This window comes from Lolium rigidum, chromosome 7, assembly GCF_022539505.1.
Source record: "Lolium rigidum isolate FL_2022 chromosome 7, APGP_CSIRO_Lrig_0.1, whole genome shotgun sequence".
Lineage (NCBI taxonomy): Eukaryota > Viridiplantae > Streptophyta > Magnoliopsida > Poales > Poaceae > Lolium > Lolium rigidum.
In genome coordinates, this window is record NC_061514.1 from 294,485,032 (window position 1) to 294,505,349 (window position 20,318).

Genomic DNA, 20,318 nt, shown 5'->3' on the forward strand with positions numbered 1-20,318 from the left:
GCAAGGGAAAAAATGCCAAAAAGATTGAATATCACTGCCCCCGCGTGCTTCACTCTAAGTCGAAGGAGATCGAGCAGCTTTTCGACCGTCTCCTAGGAGTAAAACTTCCCTACGGTTACGCGGGGAAGATAAGCGGTACCTAGACAAAGCGAAGCAGAGGTTCAGCGGGATGAAGTCTCACGACCGTCACATGCCGATGACGCAGATACTTCCGGTTGCAATCCGTGGGATCATGGACGCGCACGTCCGTGAAACGCTTTTTGGCCTATGCAACTTTTTCGACGTCATCTCTCGGAAGTCCGTTGGCGTGAGGCAACTTAGAAGGCTACGGGAAGAGATCGTGGTGATATCGTGCGAGCTTGAGATGTACTTCCCGCCCGCTTTCTTCGACGTTATGGTGCATCTGCTGGTACATATCGTGGAGGATATCATCCAAGCGGGGCCGACGTTCCTGCACAGCGATGATGCCGTTCGAAAGGATGAATGGTGTCATCAAAGGGTACGTTCGCAACAGGGCACGTCCGGACGGAAGCATAGCCAAGGGTTTTCTCGACCGAAGAGTGCATCTCCTTCCGCACGAGTTATCTAGAAATCGAGAACCCCGTTGGCCTGCCCAGTAAACGAGCATCTCGGGAAGCTCGCTGGATGGGGTCACCGCGACGGTAGCCGCGAAATGCATGTCGACTTCAAGGGTCGAATCGCCGACTTTGAAAGAGCAAACCTAGTCGCGCTACAACACATAGACGTGGTCGATCCTTGGGTGGTAGAGCACAAAACCTTCATCGCAAAGACGTACGGTGATCGGGGCCAACGAGAGGACTGGACGGAGATATAATCAAAGAGCACAACTCAACCTTCACGCGGTGGTTCAAGGACAAGATGCTGACGTACCCTATAGACGAGGATTCTTCTCACGGAAGAAAAACTCATATTCGCCTTGTCACAGGGCGCCGAACACAACCTCGATGACATTTCGGTGCGTACGATATCAACGGCTACACATTCTACACCGAGGAAAAGGACATGAAGAGCGATTATCGAACTCCGGGGTAACGATGGAGTCCTACACCGGTGACGTCAAGCGGAGATACTACGGAAAGATCGAGGAGATCCGGGAGCTGAGCTACGCCGGAGAGAATGTGTCGATGTTCCGTGTCAGGTGGGCCAAGAACATCATAAAAGAAGACCGGCATTTCACCACCATGGTTATACCCGAAGCCAAATCCAAGACAGCGGGCGCAAAGGTCACCGCGAAATATGAGCCATGGGTACTAGCTTCCCAAGTGGACCAATGCTTCTTCATTACCGACCCGCAAAAGCCCGGCCGTGTTGTCGTGAGGAGAGGAAAAAGGAGCATCATCGGAATGGATGGAGCCGCCAACGAGCTAGACTTTGACCGATACGGCGATCCGAAGATGGAAGATGACGACGACGATGATGAAGAACCATACACAACAAGAAGAAGCAGGACCACCCTACCTAAAGGCCGTCCATTCAAGAGAAGAAGTCTAGGAGTTCCAGGGCTAAATTATTCAACCGCGAGAAAGAAGGGCAAGAAGATTGTGAAAAGATAATTATGTATCATTTTCTTTTTTTTGAGATCAATTATGTATCATTTTCTTGTATGAATAATGGATGTCATATTGTTAATCTACACATTGTACCGATCAAAATAGACATATAATTTATATTTTTGGATATTCTACATAATTATAATTATTTATGCCTTTTATGTTGGTGTATTATGCTATTTATTATAGTATTAAATCAATTTAAAAAAAAGGAAAAAAATTGGGGCCGCCAGGGTTCGAACTCGGCCGGCCAGGGTTAACCAAACAGGGGACAGATAGCTAGCCACTCTGCGGTACGGTGCGGATCTTGTCAATAGTACGAGCCAAATTCTTTTTGACCCTATCCTAAAGTCGTAGTGGCGCACCCGTAGTGGTGCGCCATTGCTAAGCATCACTGTGGCGCACCCCTAGCAGTGCGCCATTGCTTAGGGGGGTCGGGGACTTAGCCATCCCGACCATCTCTTCTTCTCCCCATCCCCATTCCCCCCATTCCCCATCCCCATCCCGATCCTCTCCTCTCCGACGGCGGCCTCCTCTCCGACGCCACCTCCCCGGCGACACGAGCGACACGAGCGACGCCACCTCCCCTGGCGACGCCCTCCTCTCCTCGCCACCCCGGCCCGACCAGATCCCACCCCTCCCGACCGCAGTCATCGGGCGACGGAGAGCTCCCCTCCCGGCGGCGACAGGTACCTCCTCCCTCTTCCCTGCGTCTCCCTCCGCCCGCCGTCTTCTTTTTCGGGGAGGTACACCCCTTCCCCCGGCCGCCCCTTCCCTCCTTCACCCCTTCTCCCTGGCCGCCCCTCCTGCCATGACCCAACCCTAACCCTAGAAAAGTTAGGCTTAGTGGAATGATGGACTTAGGATTAGGACTCGTAGGTGTTGAATGAAATGTAAAAACGAATAGCAAAACAACATGTACAGGTGTTAGCATCAGCAAATAGGTGTTCATTTTGATGCTAACAGTGTTCATTTTGACTGTAGGCTTAGTGGAATTTAGTTCTAACTGCTGATGCTAACAGTGTTCATTTTGATGGTTTTAGTAAGTACAAGTTAGGCTATATAAGTTCAAGTATACAGAAACCAAAACATTCTGTAAACCAATTTAATGTTCCAGTCACCTAACACAATAAATAGTATTGCATCATCCAGACTAGTTATAGAGAACATGCACATGAGATAAAGAGGGACTTTGGGACGATGTATGCAAGTTGGGCCCAATACATTGCAACCATATTGCTTGCCCATCTAAGAATTTTTGCCTCTGGTCCCTCCCTATCCAATTGATTAAATTCTTAACTGAAGATTAAAACACGTCCTAGGATACTGGATCATATTGTATGCTTAGTAACTCACAATTGCATGCTATTAAGAGCATTGTTACATGTAAAGTACACTTTAAGCAATAAAAGTCCATTCAAATATTGTTAATGTTAGATAGGTTGCCGCTTGTTACTTGGTGTTGTTGTCGTTGCTAGATAGGTTGCTCGCTGCTTGGTGTTGTTCTTCGTCGCTAGATAGGTTCTGCTTGCTAGATAGGTTGTCTGCTGTTAGGTTACATATCCTCTATTTTTAGAACAAATGCATTGTAAAATCATTCATTTTGTTATAGAGCCCATTGGCAAACCTTCAAAATTGGCATTGTAACAAGTGTGAACAAAGAAAGCTTCTCTGTTTGGTATGTAGAGAGTGAGAGAGAGTTGCTTGCTGAACATTGGCATACTGAACATTGTGTGAAAAAAGGGAAAATTAGCATACTTGAACATTGCTTGATGCTATCCGATTCGGCCATAGTCCGTAGTGTCATTTTCCTATGTAAAGTTTCCATTTATTTGATTCCTTTTTAATGCTGATTTTAATGCTGCTAGGTGTGTATGTTGCTCGCTACTTCCTGGAACTTGAGCACTCGACCCGATCTTCCTCGACCCGGAGCAACAGCTCACCTCTCGGCGACTCCACGCGACGCACGGTGAGCTTGCTGCTAGATGCTAGCTGCCGCTTGTTGTTGATGCATGCTCGCTAGCTAGTTGCTGCTCGCTAGCTGTTGATGCATGCTGCTAGGCTGCTGTCTGCTACTAGCTGGTGCCATGTGCATGTGCCATGGTGCTCAGCTGGTGTATATGAGGAACAATTGTACATGTGCCATGGTGCTCAGCTGGTGGATTGTTTTGCATGTGTATATGGTGACATATTCTTGTGCAGTGGATCGACAGAGATGCCCATTATCGCCGAAATGTTGATTCATTTCCGTTTCGGCGAAAATGGGGCACTCATATGTCCATAGATTAGCATAGGTCATGCCCAATTTTGTTAGTGGAATGGATCGTAATATGGTTCAAAAATGTAAACATGTAGGATGGCCGGTCCCGGTGGCCGGCGAGGCGGTCGAGGCCGCAAGGGGCCGCCGCGGTGGAGCAGCAAGGGCCCCACGGTCACCGTCACCTGCATCCTCCTCGTCTTCGCATGAGGAACGCTGCTTCGAGTTCCTCCTCCGCATCGACGACGACCCACTCGGCATCAAGAGGCTACCGGACAAGTTCGCCGAGTTCGTCGACGGCGTCGAGCCGGCGCACTTGCGGCCTACGGGAGGCTAGGCCGCAACTTCGCCGCTGGTCCGTGGAGGTCCTGTTCGACGGGCAGGGCAAGATGTACCCGCACACGGGGTGGGACAAGTTCGCCCGTGACCTCCACCTCGAGCCCGGCTGCCAGCTCACCTTCCCTGTACGAGGGGGACGGCGAGATGATCGTCAAGGTGTTCGACGACACCGCCTGCCGTGTGCACTACCCCCACACCGGCGAATCCGGCTCGGACACCGATAGTTAGAACTTAGAGTGTTGTCAACTCTATCTTCGTTGCTTCGTGTTGTTTGAATTCTATATTAAATTGTATGAAGCTACGATGTTAGGTATGATGATGTTATGTCCAAATATCAATCTCTTGTGCATCCTACCTTGCCTCGCCGACACCATCCCGGGATGTTCATATTTGTTTGCCCTTGTCATTCCATTTGCTTTGGTATCTCAAAATGCCGATGATTAGAATGTTCGGTCAACCGTACACTCCGGGGTGTCGCTAGTGAGCCCGGTGTGATGGCACAAATATCAATCTCTTGTGCATCCTACCTGGCCTCACTAACGCCATCCCGGGATGTTCATATTTGTTTCGACCAACAATGTATGAGGCACTTATTCCATTTTGTCATTCCATTTGCTTTGAGATTTTCAAAATGCCGATGATTAAAATGCTTGGTCACCGTACACTCGTGGGCGGTGTTAGTGAGCCTCGTGTGATTGCACAAATATCAATCTCTTGTGCATCCTACCTGCCTCGCTAACTCCGTCCCGGAATGTTAATATTTGTTTCGACCAACAATGTATGAGGCATTCCATTTAGTTCATACTAGCTACTTGTTTCTTATTTGAGTTGGCACTTCTTAATTGCATTGGCCGATGATTAGAATGGTTGGTCACTTGTACACTCCGTGGTGACGTAAGTGAGCCCGGTGTGATGGCACAAATATCCATGTCTTGTGCATCCTACTCCGGCCTCGCTTACGCCATCACGGAATGTTAATATTTGTTTTGACCGACAAAGTATGAGGCCCTTGTCATTCTTCCATTTGCTTTGGTATCTCAAAATGCCGATGATTAGAATGTTGGTCACCTATACACTTGGGGAGGGGTCGGTGAACCTGGTGCGATGACACAAGTATCAATCTCTTGTGCATCCTACTTGGTTTCACCGACGCCTTCTCTAAATGTTAATATTTGTTTGGACTGACAAAGTATGAGGCCCTTGTCATTCTTCCATTTGCTTTGGTATCTCAAAATGCCGATGATTAGAATGTTGGTCACCTATACACTTGGGGGAGGGGTAAGTGAACCCGGTGCGATGACACAAGTATCAATCTATTGTGCATCCTACTTGGTTTCACTTACTCCGTCCCTAAATGTTAATATTTGTTCCGACCAACAATGTATGAGGCATGCCTTTTAGTTCATACTACTTGGATCGTTTTTGAGTTTGCTCTTATTCGTTGCAAACATCTATGAGCGTGCACTAATGTTTCTTTGGCTTGTGCATATGTACGCAGATATGACGTGGTATGTCGTGTACAAGGGCAAGGTTCCCGGAGTCTACAACGACCGGGAGGAGTGTCGGAGACAGGTTCACCGTTTTAGCGGTAACAGCTACAAAGGGTACACCACTAGAGCGGAGGCCGAAGACAGATACGCACGCTATCTGGCGGGAGAGAGGACGGAGCGGAGGAGGAACCGGATGAAGACCACTTTCATCGGGACGGTGCTAGTAGTGACTCTAGCTCTCTTCTATGTGATGCTAGTTTAGATGATCGACCTTGTGCCACTACTAGCTCATTTGTGACTTGTAACACCGTAACTTGCATTGTAACCTCTAATGTGAATGCTTGTGAATCATGTGGGGCTAATGTGAAGAACTATGTATGGATAAGTCTGTGCTTGTTGTTTATATGCTTGTTATATATCCTGTATTGTGCTATTGTACTTGTCATATACAACCTGTATAAATACCTGCCAAGATACAAAAAAAAAAATTCGAAATCCTAGCGAGTGGCGCACTAGTGGACCATCCGTGGCGCACTACCACTAAGTAGCGGTGGCGCACGCTATCGATCCGATGGCGCACCGCCCCGTGATCCTCTCCGAGACTAGCGATGGCGCACAAGGATAAGTAGCGGTGGCGCACGTCCCGGAGAGGGCAGTGGCGCACGTACTCACGCAGCAGTGGCGCACCTACTAGCTGGACCAGTGGCGCACGCAAAACTGTAGCAGTGGCGCACCTCTTCTACACAGTGGTGGCGCACTGCCTCTGACCAACAGTGGCGCACCACTTTGGAGTAGTAGTGGCGCACTGGAGGGCATGTCAATGGCGCACCAGGCAGTGCGCCACAGGTATCTAGGCTAGTAGTGGCGCACCCCTAGTGCGCCACTACTATGTGTTAGCAGTGGCGTGATAACAGTGGCGCACCACTAGTGCGCCACTGATGGCTATATGTGGTGCGCCACTGAAAGCCTTTTTTCTAGTAGTGTGAGAAAGGAGACATCCACCATGGCCAAGGAAGAGCGGGACTTCGTCTCGACCTACACCTTGTCCTTGTCCACAACCAATCGTCTTCAATAGAGGTAAGCACTTCAATAGCGGTAAGCAGAACTACTATCTTCTCTGATGCTCCCTTTTCGTGGATCTGAAGGAACACACATAGTGCTAATGATTGCGATGACATGCAGACTAAATCTATTAGTGCAACCGACAGGGTAGGGTTAGATTTGACAATTTCTTGCGATACGTCAAGATTTTGGACTATGAGATTTTGGTTTTGGGGAATCCGGCAGTGAAGTAGTTTGATATAATAGTTGTTGCTCGCATGCATGACATATTCACTACAACTGGATTTACTGTTCATTGGAGGCAAGGTTTTTGCATGCCCTGTTTTCGATGACTATTGTCTTTTTGTTCATCCATTGCTTCCTCACAAGCTGGCTATGTTCATATGTATGCCTATGACTATAGGACAACGCTATGTTAGTACAACTGAGATGATGACCATTTAGCAAGTGTGGAGCACTTTTAGAGTGGTAGTATTTTCTACATGCTAAATGTTGGATTATCTTAGTGACTCTTATGTACTAAGTTTTATGAGGCCTACATTGGTTTACATACAATGTCAGTGGTTCATGCGTGGTATGTTCTTGTGAGCCCCACTTTGTTTAATCATATGCCATTTTATTTGGTCGATGATTAAATCATGGACAATGTGATCAAGGGATGGAGCTACCGAACCATCTGCATTGTACACACAAAAATATGTGCAATGTACTAGGTTTGCCAACTCCATATCTAAGTTTTGTGTGCCCAGTGCAAGTATGAGTGCCTAAATATATTCATTAGGTTCTGTTTTCTTGAAATGGCCGTTGATTAAATTCATTCGCACAATGTGAGCTAAGGATGATCCAACCATACCTAGGGGCGTACAAAAAGACATTAGTATTGCATGCTCCTTGATCTTGCAGGACATCTCATAGCTTCTGGATGCTACTTCATATGAAGCTCCCAACTGTAACTTGTGTAAGATGCAATTGTCGATGATTGAAATGTGTCACCATATTGGTGCCACAATGATCTATCAAATGTTGTGCATTGCACAAACAATCCGCATTGTGCATAGTACTTGATTTGGTAGAATCATTCTTGGCATGAGATTGCTTATATGAGGACTTTTCTGGTTGGTTCTTTTTTGAGGTTGGTTGGTATGACGTCATTGATTCAAATGTGGCACAATCCGAGTCAAAGGGGTTCTTCTTACACCTTGTCATATGTGCAGGCACATTGCTTGTGCAATAGACTTGGTGTGGGCAAAATTCCTTTGCCTTGTGTGTAACCCTATGTATGAGGCACCAACTAACTAATGTTCTATATTAGGCTAGTGATTCACATCCTAATATTATTGCCAATTGTGCATAGTACTTGGTTGGATAGAACCAAATTGTATTTCAAGACAATGATTGAAATGTTTCACAAATTTTGTGTAGGAATTATCATATCCAGCCTTGTGCATTGCACAAACACTTATGATTATGCATACTACTTGGTTAGACAGAATAATTTGCTGCATTTTGAGTGTGATTGATTGCATGGGGCCTTGGTTTACAACTGTTTTTTGTGTATGCAATGGATAGCAACGCTTCCTCGGAGATTCCGGGCGAGAGATCAAACAAAAGGCCTCGTGAAAGACCTTCCAATGTTAGCCACTACCATGACGAGGATAATGCGGAGCACCTAATGAGGGTGGTCTTCGAGCCTACCATAGGCACGTGGCAAACCCCTAAGGCATTCGTGCCATGGTTTGAAAACATACATTCCACGATCATTGTTGTGAGGTGTTGACTAGGTGTCCGAACCATAGAGATGCTACCAGGAGCATCGTGGAAGAGGACGACTGGTAGTTGCGTACTAATGTGTCTAAAGTGCCTTGTTTCTGAACTATGTTAGTGTATTTGTTTCTGAACTATGTTAGTGTCGATTGTCTAAACTTGGTTGTGTAATTTCGTATTGCTTCTATGCTTGTCGTGTGTGCTATTATTTAGTGTTTGTAACCTCACCATAATGAGAAGAGGCTACCATATACTCACTATTATGGTGACAACCAAACATCAGCTACCTGATTTTGGGTTGCTCCATGCATGGGCTTCAAACCATGCAAACAAACAACATGAGCTTAAATATCCACACTTCCACAGAACAACAACAAAAAAATCTTCACGAGCTACCAAACAGAGTCTACTTTTTTAGTCTGGAGTACGTTTTAAACGGGTTAACATCCACTTAGTCTACCTTCATAGAACGTCAAAATCAACCAGGCTACAACAACGCACAGTGTGTCTTAAACGTGCGTCCGTTGGGCCATGCATTCACCATAGTTCCAATCCCCTCGTCTTCTCCGTGCCTCACTCGCATTGTCACGCAAACTGTACATATTGTCCGTGTCTGATCGAAGTTACTGAGGCGTCACTGCATTCTTCACGGAATAAGCTGCCACGCGATCGACCTGTTCTGTCCACGGCACACGCATCACGATTCACGAGGACACCCACAGTACACAACCCCACGATCCGCTCGTCGACGCGGCGCCGTCGAAGTTATCGCCGTCACCGGCCCTCCTCCCGTGAGGCCGCTCTGAAACTCGCGGGACGATGCCTGTTTCGCAGAGCATAGCCTCCACGCGACCGCGCGTATGTTTCACGGCGCGCCGGCCGGTGCCTGAAGCGTGCGCCGGCGGACGGATCGATCTCTCGTCCGGTCTCCCTGGCGTCTACGGCAGAGCCACGGCTTTCAGTTCATCCTATGGCGTGGGCAGCGGCGACGGCACGGAAAAGCAAGTAAGCAACCAGACGATGCTATCACGTTTTTTTTTCGAGCGCTGAATATGCTAGCGCATGGTAGTATGGTACACACTGGCGGAGGTCGACTTCGGGCCTGGGCCGGCGTTCACTGTTCGGTCCGCCCGCCCAAACAAAAAGACCAAGGGCCTAACATAGCTTCCTATAATACCTGGGCCTTCTATCGAAAGCAAAATACCTGAAGCTGGGCCTTATGCAACCGTTTGAGTGCCTTATAGGCTTCGATTGGAACGAGTCGGCCTGCCGACCGCGGGTAGCCTGGCCCTTTCTTAAAAGCTTTGGATCCACACTAGCTTAGAGCACGAGTGTAAAACAAATGTTCAAGAAAGAAAGTACGATTGTGGTAAACAGGGCCGGTCCATACATACTAGATTTAGATGTGCGCCTTGGCGCACGATCCCGTGAAATTCGCATCAGTAGCAACAATAAGAAATCAGGTTGGTAGATTATAATACTTTTTTCAGTTTATTGCAAAATAAAGTCAATTTGATAAAATTATGATAAAACACACCAAATCACGAAGAAAGCAGTAAACACTTATATACAATAAAAAAAAATAGGGACATATATTACAATAACTAACACTCTTTTCTTAAAAAAACAATAGAAATAAGGAACAACAAAAACAATATCAACACAAGCTTGTTCATACCATGGTCTTTAGAAGCCACGGCACACAGAAAACAATCAGGTGACGGTATGTAGTGTTTAAGAGTTGCATAGATGGTGCAAATTGCTACGGTGCCTAATTTGCAACACAAAAGGATTGGCTGACAATCCTCTGCTTCCCCATTGTAAGCATGGTTTAGCGTTCGCTTCATCCAGCTTTGCTGATAGAGGATTAAATTCCATTTGTGAAGCTTTGGCTGAAGAGACTGTACTCGGTGAGAACAACTCTTTGCACACGACTGCTGATCTTTCTGATGATCCGGTGTCTACTGACCTAGGTCCTAGGTTCTACTGTGGTGAGTGCCTGAAAACATGTTCTTTACCATTTGTGTTTATGCTTAGCCATTTTATCAAGTAGAATGCTTAAATTTCTATTTGTTCTCTGTGTTCTTGGTATCAATTTGGTTGTCCCGGTACCTATTATTATGTTTCTCCATCTGAATAATTCTATTTTCTTTGCTGCTTACTATCTCTGTTGGATCCTTTGCTTATTTATATTATCTTATAAACAGGTTGGTTGTGAAACACTTCTCCCGCAGACACCGCCATCAGTTGTTAAATCCCCTAGACCTAGGTGCGCTTTTACATGAAGCTTGATTTTGGTCTAGGTTGTGGCTGCCCTCCTCCGTAGCTTATATGTGTTAGCGTAGCTTTTCGTTGCATTTGTGTGTAAATTAAGTCTGATTTTGCCACGAGTGCAAAATTTCAAATGTTCAGTTTCAGTTTACCGCCTCTGATATGCGCCAACGAATTCAAACCAGAAAATTTCATTTTCTATGCTTTTTTCAGTTTGCTTGTTTACATGGTCCATGTTAGAGTTGCTCTGACTCCCGGCTTTCACACTGGCCTACATTTTGAATAACGGAAGAAAATCATGTTAGAAAAACGGTAATATGTCTCAGTAAAAGAAAATTGCTCTGTATATTTTACTGGTTGGTGATAGAATGGAAAAAAAAACCATGTGCACAAATCAACATGACACAATCAGGACCTTATAACTATTTTATGAAATACACTATTGGGCCCAGCTCTGACCACCGACGCACACACAGGTGACACATGGTCACACACCACACACGTAGAACTTATCTCACTGCCTCTGTAGCCATTTTGGCTCTGTGTGGCTCATGTCTTACTTTCTCCTCTTATCCCCTTCCCTTAGTCGATGGTCAGCAGACTCTTCACATCTCTTCACAAATTGATGTCGCTGAGTGCTCAACCGCCCTCCCTGCATCACATAGCGCCTTGACCGTAGCAAGACTGGGTCGCTGGCGACAATGGTTGAGGGCCTTCCACCTCGCCGGCGTGCTGTTGTACCAGGTTGGCATCAAAATCAGGTGCATCTTTTTTCTTCCCCTCAGATCTCCCTCAGTTTGATTTAGCTTAGGGAAAATGGTGAATCAAAGGCCGCATGTACTTCTGACATACAAACAATGTTCCTGTGCATACAAATACTGCAGTCAGAAATTATATACAGCACATCATTCGGATGGTTTAATCTAAAAAAATCTAAGGAACAAATGTGCAACATAGGACATATGTATTAATCATGCATGCATCACGGGTGCCAATATCGATGAGAGAAACACAAGAGTTTCTAGTATGTCATCACTGCATACCTCCAATAAAAGCTCTAAAGTATAAACTTCTTCAATCTGTATTCGCAAGAACGGCCGCATGTACCACATAGATCCTCTTGTAAACCACTATATTCAGGAACTACAAGGCACGGCTTTTGTTTAGCAATATCACTCCCTGCTATTGTTCTTGGTATGTCGAGAATTTACAATCCCCAAAATCTGAAGAATTTTGGATCCGTAGAGAGAAGAATCGTTAAATTGGAGAAAATTCTAATCAAAAAGTGAATAAAAAGACAGGAGTGAGCTTCCAATTTTACTCTTCAAGATGCAGATTTTCTCACTTATGCTATATTCAGATTTTTGCTGAGTGTCGCTCATTAAGAGTTCCTTTAACTTATCGACATTGCCTCATTGGCTCATCGATATCACGTATGTACACAAGTAGTGAACTTGCCTTTTGATATATAGATTTGAAAGAATGGTTAAAAAGCAAGCACAGTGCAAGAACTTTTTTTTTTGTTTGGTGGTAATTGCTAATCAAGCATTTCGCTTGATAGCACACTGCAAAAACTAAACGCAAGAAAATTAAAGTAGATCGACTCTAATATTTACATGGTTTCGGAAAAATAGTATTATAGTAGCAAACAAAAAAAAGCATTGAAGCACATGCGTCATAGTAGGGCCACCCTCAATTAAGGTACTCCCCAATAAATTTGTATACATGGTTGATGATGGGTACCAAACATATAGCATGTTATACCTGACAGAGCCAGCTTGTAAACGCATGATCAGATAGACACCAGAAAATTCGTCTACCGTTTTTTAAGAAGCCATAGTTAAATTCATTTGATAAACCCCACTTCATGATCACTTGTATGTACCTTGCATACTCATGAACTCATGACATCATTGCCTTTCTATACAAAATAGATTGCCAAGTAGTACTTTACTACAATTTGCGGCGTCCAAAACTAAGGCTCTAAGCTTTATGTTGCGCAACACCGAAGCTTATTTCCCCTCTAGATCAGAAAAGGAAGCAACAATCCTAGCGAAACTACATCATAAAATGGTGCTGATAAGTGATAAGAAAGAGCATACCTTATGATTCATCTGGGAAGGTGCACACCTTATGATACCAAATGTGACCTATGGGCGGAAACGAGAAGCAACAATCCTAGCGAAACTACATCATAAAATGGTGCCGATAAGTGATAAGAAAGAGCATACCTTATGATTCATCCGGGAAGGTGCACACCTTATGATACCAAAGGTGACCTATGGGCGGTCATCCTAAGATGAAAACAAATTAGTCAAGTCAAGTCACTAACGAGTCCAATAAGTAGTACGGATTCATGAAATCTAAGAAAGAAGAGAAGCGAAAGAAACTGAACCTTTATCGACCTGGAAACTAATAAATCAAGTGAATAAGATATTCAGTCGGGGTTTAGAATTGTTGTATATTGGAAATCACCAGTGGTTCACAACATCCTGTGCACAATATTAACATACATCTGGCAGAAGAATTCCATATTCCAGAGTTAAAAAAAGTACTATGTACTACTTTGATCCACCATCTCCAATATTTATCTTGTGCAATATCACATCCGATAAGCAAAAGCAGATGATAAATGATATATTTTTTTCACAAAAGATGATGTGCTGGATCAAACTATTACAAACTTCTTGATAGAACAATTATCAGGAAAATGTAACCAATACACCGGCGTTTCTCATCGGTATCACTAAAGCACTGAACATTTAGCAACTTCCTAGTCGAATAAATTGTGAACTATAATCAACAATATTCTCATAATTTATGTTGTTGAGCCCAGGTGAGCAATCTGAAGGGTGCATGGTTTTTTCACAACCCTTAGCACTCTCCTCTAATGCTAAAGTTGCATAAGATAGTGAGGGAAATTTGTAGACTAATACCATGAACTAAAACCAATCGGAACAATCTTTAAGTAGAAATACCATGAAAACGTCACCAATACTCTGGCTTGAGTGAAGGTGACCTGTGCATCCAGAAGAAATATATCCCAGCCAACCAGTAATCCATCGTCCTTTCATCTTTCATCTGCAGTGCATGTTCAGCCGAAGTAAACAACTTGAAACGAAAATATATGATTCATTAATAAAATACAGGCATAACTATTTACAAAGGTGAATATGCCAAAAATGTAGTTATTAATTAGTGACTATCGTTGATCACCGGCAAACAGAATCTAAAACGATGCACGTGTCACCTGCAGCTCCTTCTCACAAATAAGCACACAAATATACGTAAATCAATAAGAAGCCATGAAACAGAATCTAAAACGATTTTGGAAGAGCGGAATCATGGATACTTATGATATTACGCTATGCTCCAGATCGCTCCAGCTCTCAGCATGCCATGACAGAAATTCGCTTAACCAAAGCTCATGTTAATCAGTTCAACTGAGAAGAACCAAATAAGGCACTGCCAAAAACCTGAGAATATAAATATTAAACTTGTCTAGTTAAGTACATAATTATATTTTCAAATCTGGCCTGGTCACTCGGCTGATATAGTGTAAGCGAGCGATGACAATTGCACTGACCGCCCTTTTTACAATAGTTACTCTAATCAGTTAATCGAGAAACAAGCTACATTCTTGATTCGTATTTTATAGCATATTAAGGTAAAACTAAAGAAAACAAAGAGCTTATATTGAGAAACCAATATAATTTCAGTATTTGTGTAATAGTATGTTGGGATATCAAGCAATTGAGAACTGCCGACTACAAATTCTTACAAATAACGATGTTATGATATTTTTCAAAAGAAATAGGAATTAAAATAAGCAAGCCCTGATTTAGCATCCAGGGAAGATCAGTGAGTAAAACCACAAAAACCAGTAACCATCTTTGAAATGTTCCATAGACTGCAGGAAGAAATTAGTAACTACAAACCATTCCACTGAGACAAAGAATAAACTGCTATTCTGATGCATGTGAATACGGGAAGGGACGAGACCGTATAATTGTTCCTGATTGAGTTCCTCTTCTTATGGTTGTGCATCTCCCTTAGTTTTCTGGGACAGTGGCCTGCGCCTATGAATGTCTTACACAAGATTTGAATCAGCATAGAAGATATTTTCTGTACACATGAAGAGATTACTGCAAATATAAGCTTATTCGAGTGCTAAAGCCATCGATTTCAGGTCGAGTACGATACTCGCATAATGTACACAAAATGGTATTTGAAATGACAAAATAGGTTGTTCACTGCATTTATCAAAGACTATTTCACCACCAAGAATAATAGCTTCTTGGAGTCAGTGGCCAAAGTATGGTGAGATGTAAATATGTGTGGCAACGCAGCAACACCTAAGTAAGCAGGATTTTACTCAGCCAATAGACACCCAGTTTGCCTTTATATGGTTATCTCCCTTAGCATAAGCAACGAATAAGAAACGAACAGTGATGTTATTTTTGCAGCTCACATAAATCATTGAACCAAACTTTCTACCAATTTGCTACCTGTGGAATAAATAAGAAACTAAGTAGACAACTTAGGAGCCGAATGGAATGAGCTTACTGTAGTTGGAGGCTATTATCTGGGTGTGATTCTCTTATCACAATCATTGGCCGGTGATGCTCCGCGCCACAGCAGGTCTCCTCTTCCTCCTCGCTCGGACTATATTCTCCTCCTTTCAATCTCCCTCTATGCATCTTCCTCTTCCCCTCCGGTTCTCACTTGCTGCAGCAGACCAACCAAACAACACATGAACACACAAGAAAGAAAAGGAACACTGGAGAGAATAAAAAAGTACTAACACTGGAAATATTATGATACTATGTAAGCTCAAATCACCTAGTGGAGGAAGATTTTCATTGCTATTCATTGAGCGGACCCAAGACCTGAAAGAAATTGCAACAAGAAAAGTCCACCAAGATTAAAATACTCCATTTGATATTATTGTTTCTTCTAAACCATTCAATTACCTAAACGAAATAGCCTACCGAAGCCTGAAAAAGGGGCATGGAGAAACAAAAAAAACAATCTTATGAAAAGAGGTAAGAACTATGTTAAAATTCTCTCCTGTAAGCTTTCAATTTTTTTGGGTGCAGTTAAAATTAAACCATGCAACTCAAAAGCTAACAAAGCTCCATTATGGACATATATATATAGTATATAGTACATCAAGCACACGATTTCTGATTGCGTAGGAGGTATTGCACATAAATTAGAATTAGGAAAATGCTATGTTTTCCTCATAATAAACTTGGCCATGCATATCATCGATTTCTAAATCTAAATATGACATGAAGCATTCCTTTTGAAAATCAGTTCGATCATTTGACCACTACCGTCGCAGCAACATGTATTCCTCCCCTGTCGTCTACCGTTTTTTAAGAAGCCATAGTTAAATTCATTTGATAAACCCCACTTCATGATCACTTGTATGTACCTTGCATACTCATGAACTCATGACATCATTGCCTTTCTATACAAAATAGATTGCCAAGTAGTACTTTACTACAATTTGCAGCGTCCAAAACTAAGGCTCTAAGCTTTATGTTGCGCAACACTGAAGCTTATTTCCCCTCTAGATCAGAAAAGGAAGCAACAATCCTAGCGAAACTACATCATAAAATGGTGCTGATAAGTGATAAGAAAGAGCATACCTTATGATTCATCTGGGAAGGTGCACACCTTATGATACCAAATGTGACCTATGGGCGGAAACAGGAAGCAACAATCCTAGCGAAACTACATCATAAAATGGTGCTGATAAGTGATAAGAAAGAGCATACCTTATGATTCATCTGGGAAGGTGCACACCTTATGATACCAAAGGTGACCTATGGGCGGTCATCCTAAGATGAAAACAAATTAGTCAAGTCAAGTCACTAACAGTCCAATAAGTAGTACGGATTCATGAAATCTAAGAAAGAAGAGAAGCGAAAGAAACTGAACCTTTACTGACCTGGAAACTAATAAATCAAGTGAATAAGATATTCAGCTGGGGTTTAGAATTGTTGTATATTGGAAATCACCAGTGGTTCACAACATCCTGTGCACAATATTAACATACATCTGGCAGAAGAATTCCATATTCCAGAGTTAAAAAAAGTACTATGTACTACTTTGATCCACCATCTCCAATATTTATCTTGTGCAATATCACATCCGATAAGCAAAAGCAGATGATAAATGATATATTTTTTTCACAAAAGATGATGTGCTGGATCAAACTATTACAAACTTCTTGATAGAACAATTATCAGGAAAATGTAACCAATACACCGGCGTTTCTCATCGGTATCACTAAAGCACTGAACATTTAGCAACTTCCTAGTCGAATAAATTGTGAACTATAATCAACAATATTCTCATAATTTATGTTGTTGAGCCCGAGTGAGCAATCTGAAGGGTGCATGGTTTTTTCACAACCCTTAGCACTCTCCTCTAATGCTAAAGTTGCATAAGATAGTGAGGGAAATTTGTAGACTAATACCATGAACTAAAACCAATCGGAACAATCTTTAAGTAGAAATACCATGAAAACGTCACCAATACTCTGGCTTGAGTGAAGGTGACCTGTGCATCCAGAAGAAATATATCCCAGCCAACCAGTAATCCATCGTCCTTTCATCTTTCATCTGCAGTGCATGTTCAGCGAAGTAAACAACTTGAAACGAAAATATATGATTCATTAATAAAATACAGGCATAACTATTTACAAAGGTGAATATGCCAAAAATGTAGTTATTAATTAGTGACTATCGTTGATCACCGGCAAACATAATCTAAAACGATGCACGTGTCACCTGCAGCTCCTTCTCACAAATAAGCACACAAATATACGTAAATCAATAAGAAGCCATGAAACAGAATCTAAAACGATTTTGGAAGAGCGGAATCATGGATACTTATGATATTACGCTATGCTCCAGATCGCTCCAGCTCTCAGCATGCCATGACAGAAATTCGCTTAACCAAAGCTCATGTTAATCAGTTCAACTGAGAAGAACCAAATAAGGCACTCGCCAAAAACACTGAGAATATAAATATTAAACTTGTCTAGTTAAGTACATAATTATATTTTCAAATCTGGCCTCAGTCACTCGGCTGATATAGTGTAAGCGAGCGATGACAATTGCATCGACCGCCCTTTTACAATAGTTACTCTAATCAGTTAATCGAGAAACAAGCTACATTCTTGATTCGTATTTTATAGCATATTAAGGTAAAACTAAAGAAAACAAAGAGCTTATATTGAGAAACCAATATAATTTCAGTATTTGTGTAATAGTATGTTGGGATATCAAGCAATTGAGAACTGCCGACTACAAATTCTTACAAATAACGATGTTATGATATTTTTCAAAAGAAATAGGAATTAAAATAAGCAAGCCCTGATTTAGCATCCAGGGAAGATCGAGTGAGTAAAACCACAAAAACCGAGTAACCATCTTTGAAATGTTCCATAGACTGCAGGAAGAAATTAGTAACTACAAACCATTCCACCGAGACAAAGAATAAACTCGCTATTCCGATGCATGTGAATACGGGAAGGGACGAGACCGTATAATTGTTCCTGATTGAGTTCCTCTTCTTATGGTTGTGCATCTCCCTTAGTTTTCTGGGACAGTGGCCTGCGCCTATGAATGTCTTACACAAGATTTGAATCAGCATAGAAGATATTTTCTGTACACATGAAGAGATTACTGCAAATATAAGCTTATTCAGTGCTAAAGCCATCGATTTCAGGTCAGAGTACGATACTGCATAATGTACACAAAATGGTATTTGAAATGACAAAATAGGTTGTTCACTGCATTTATCAAAGACTATTTCACCACCAAGAATAATAGCTTCTTGGAGTCAGTGGCCAAAGTATGGTGAGATGTAAATATGTGTGGCAACGCAGCAACACCTAAGTAAGCGAGGATTTTACTCAGCCAATAGACACCCAGTTTGCCTTTATATGGTTATCTCCCTTAGCATAAGCAACGAATAAGAAACGAACAGTGATGTTATTTTTGCAGCTCACATAAATCATTGAACCAAACTTTCTACCAATTTGCTACCTGTGGAATAAATAAGAAACTAAGTAGACAACTTAGGAGCCGAATGGAATGAGCTTACTGTAGTTGGAGGCTATTATCTGGGTGTGATTCTCTTATCACAATCATTGGCCGGTGATGCTCCGCGCCACAGCGAGGTCTCCTCTTCCTCCTCGCTCGGACTATATTCTCCTCCTTTCAATCTCCCTCTATGCATCTTCCTCTTCCCCTCCGGTTCTCACTTGCTGCAGCAGACCAACCAAACAACACATGAACACACAAGAAAGAAAAGGAACACTGGAGAGAATAAAAAGTACTAACACTGGAAATATTATGATACTATGTAAGCTCAAATCACCTAGTGGAGGAAGATTTTCATTGCTATTCATTGAGCGGACCCAAGACCTGAAAGAAATTGCAACAAGAAAAGTCCACCAAGATTAAAATACTCCATTTGATATTATTGTTTCTTCTAAACCATTCAATTACCTAAACGAAATAGCCTACCGAAGCCTGAAAAAGGGGCATGGAGAAACAAAAAAACAATCTTATGAAAAGAGGTAAGAACTATGTTAAAATTCTCTCCTGTAAGCTTTCAATTTTTTTGGGTGCGATTAAAATTAAACCATGCAACTCAAAAGCTAACAAAGCTCCATTATGGACATATATATATAGTATATAGTACATCAAGCACACGATTTCTGATTGCGTAGGAGGTATTGCACATAAATTAGAATTAGGAAAATGCTATGTTTTCCTCATAATAAACTTGGCCATGCATATCATCGATTTCTAAATCTAAATATGACATGAAGCATTCCTTTTGAAAATCAGTTCGATCATTTGACCACTACCGTCGCAGCAACATGTATTCCTCCCCTGTCCTAAACTAAAAGAAATAAGGAGTATTTGAAGAAGCAAAAGAGAAGAATCACTTACCCCTGATATTGGAGCATCACGTCAAGAAGTGTGATATTGGAGCATCACGTCAAGAATGGAGCTAGCTAGCTGAAAAAATACTGATGCAATCTTGTAGTAATGAAATTTTAGAGAAACAAAAAGAGAGACCACGAGGTAAATATGAATTAGAAACTTCTAATTTTCTTCACTACACAAATTGTAAAACTGAGAGATGTGGGGAGTGAGAGGGAGGACAGAAGAGCACCAATCACACGATGTACTTACAAAGTGTCCCTACTTCCACCTCACAAGAAAGAACCAAGCCACAATGTTTCTGGCTCCTCCACATCTCTGCTTACTCCACTTTTGTAGTCTTGCTGCTCCATCTTTTTTTTTTTCGTCCTCTTACTCCTGCTGCTGAGCACCACCAAGGTGACCCCTGGAAAAGGCACGAGGATGCACATGAAGGGGCTGGGATGAATACAAATTTGATGTAAATTAAAGAGCAATCAAAAGGAAGAATCAAAAACCAAAAATATAGAACAAATCTGGAACGAAATAGAACACCAGAAGGAACAAATCTGGGACAAACCAAAAGGAAATCTCATAGGATCTCAAAATC

The 20,318-nt window shown here is 42.5% G+C and overlaps 3 long non-coding RNA genes across 4 annotated transcripts; all 3 read right to left on the reverse strand.

The window, feature by feature from the left end:
- Nucleotides 1-13,204: 13,204 nt before the first annotated feature.
- LOC124674906 lies at nucleotides 13,205-15,644 on the reverse strand. Its single transcript, XR_006993097.1, has 3 exons — nucleotides 15,597-15,644; nucleotides 15,321-15,482; nucleotides 13,205-14,843 (listed from the first exon to the last, which is right to left on the reverse strand). It is a non-coding gene; the product is annotated as an uncharacterized LOC124674906 (long non-coding RNA).
- Nucleotides 15,645-16,130: 486 nt separating this feature from the next.
- LOC124674905 lies at nucleotides 16,131-18,946 on the reverse strand. 2 transcript variants are annotated; one of them, XR_006993096.1, is made up of 5 exons: nucleotides 18,879-18,946; nucleotides 18,315-18,401; nucleotides 17,287-17,389; nucleotides 16,714-16,823; nucleotides 16,131-16,603 (listed from the first exon to the last, which is right to left on the reverse strand). It is a non-coding gene; the product is annotated as an uncharacterized LOC124674905 (long non-coding RNA). The 2 variants fall into 2 exon arrangements; XR_006993095.1 differs by lacking the exon at nucleotides 18,879-18,946 and having other exon boundaries at nucleotides 18,315-18,654.
- Nucleotides 18,947-18,952: 6 nt separating this feature from the next.
- On the reverse strand, nucleotides 18,953-20,138 carry LOC124674907. Its single transcript, XR_006993098.1, has 3 exons — nucleotides 19,736-20,138; nucleotides 19,155-19,201; nucleotides 18,953-19,041 (listed from the first exon to the last, which is right to left on the reverse strand). It is a non-coding gene; the product is annotated as an uncharacterized LOC124674907 (long non-coding RNA).
- Nucleotides 20,139-20,318: the final 180 nt, after the last annotated feature.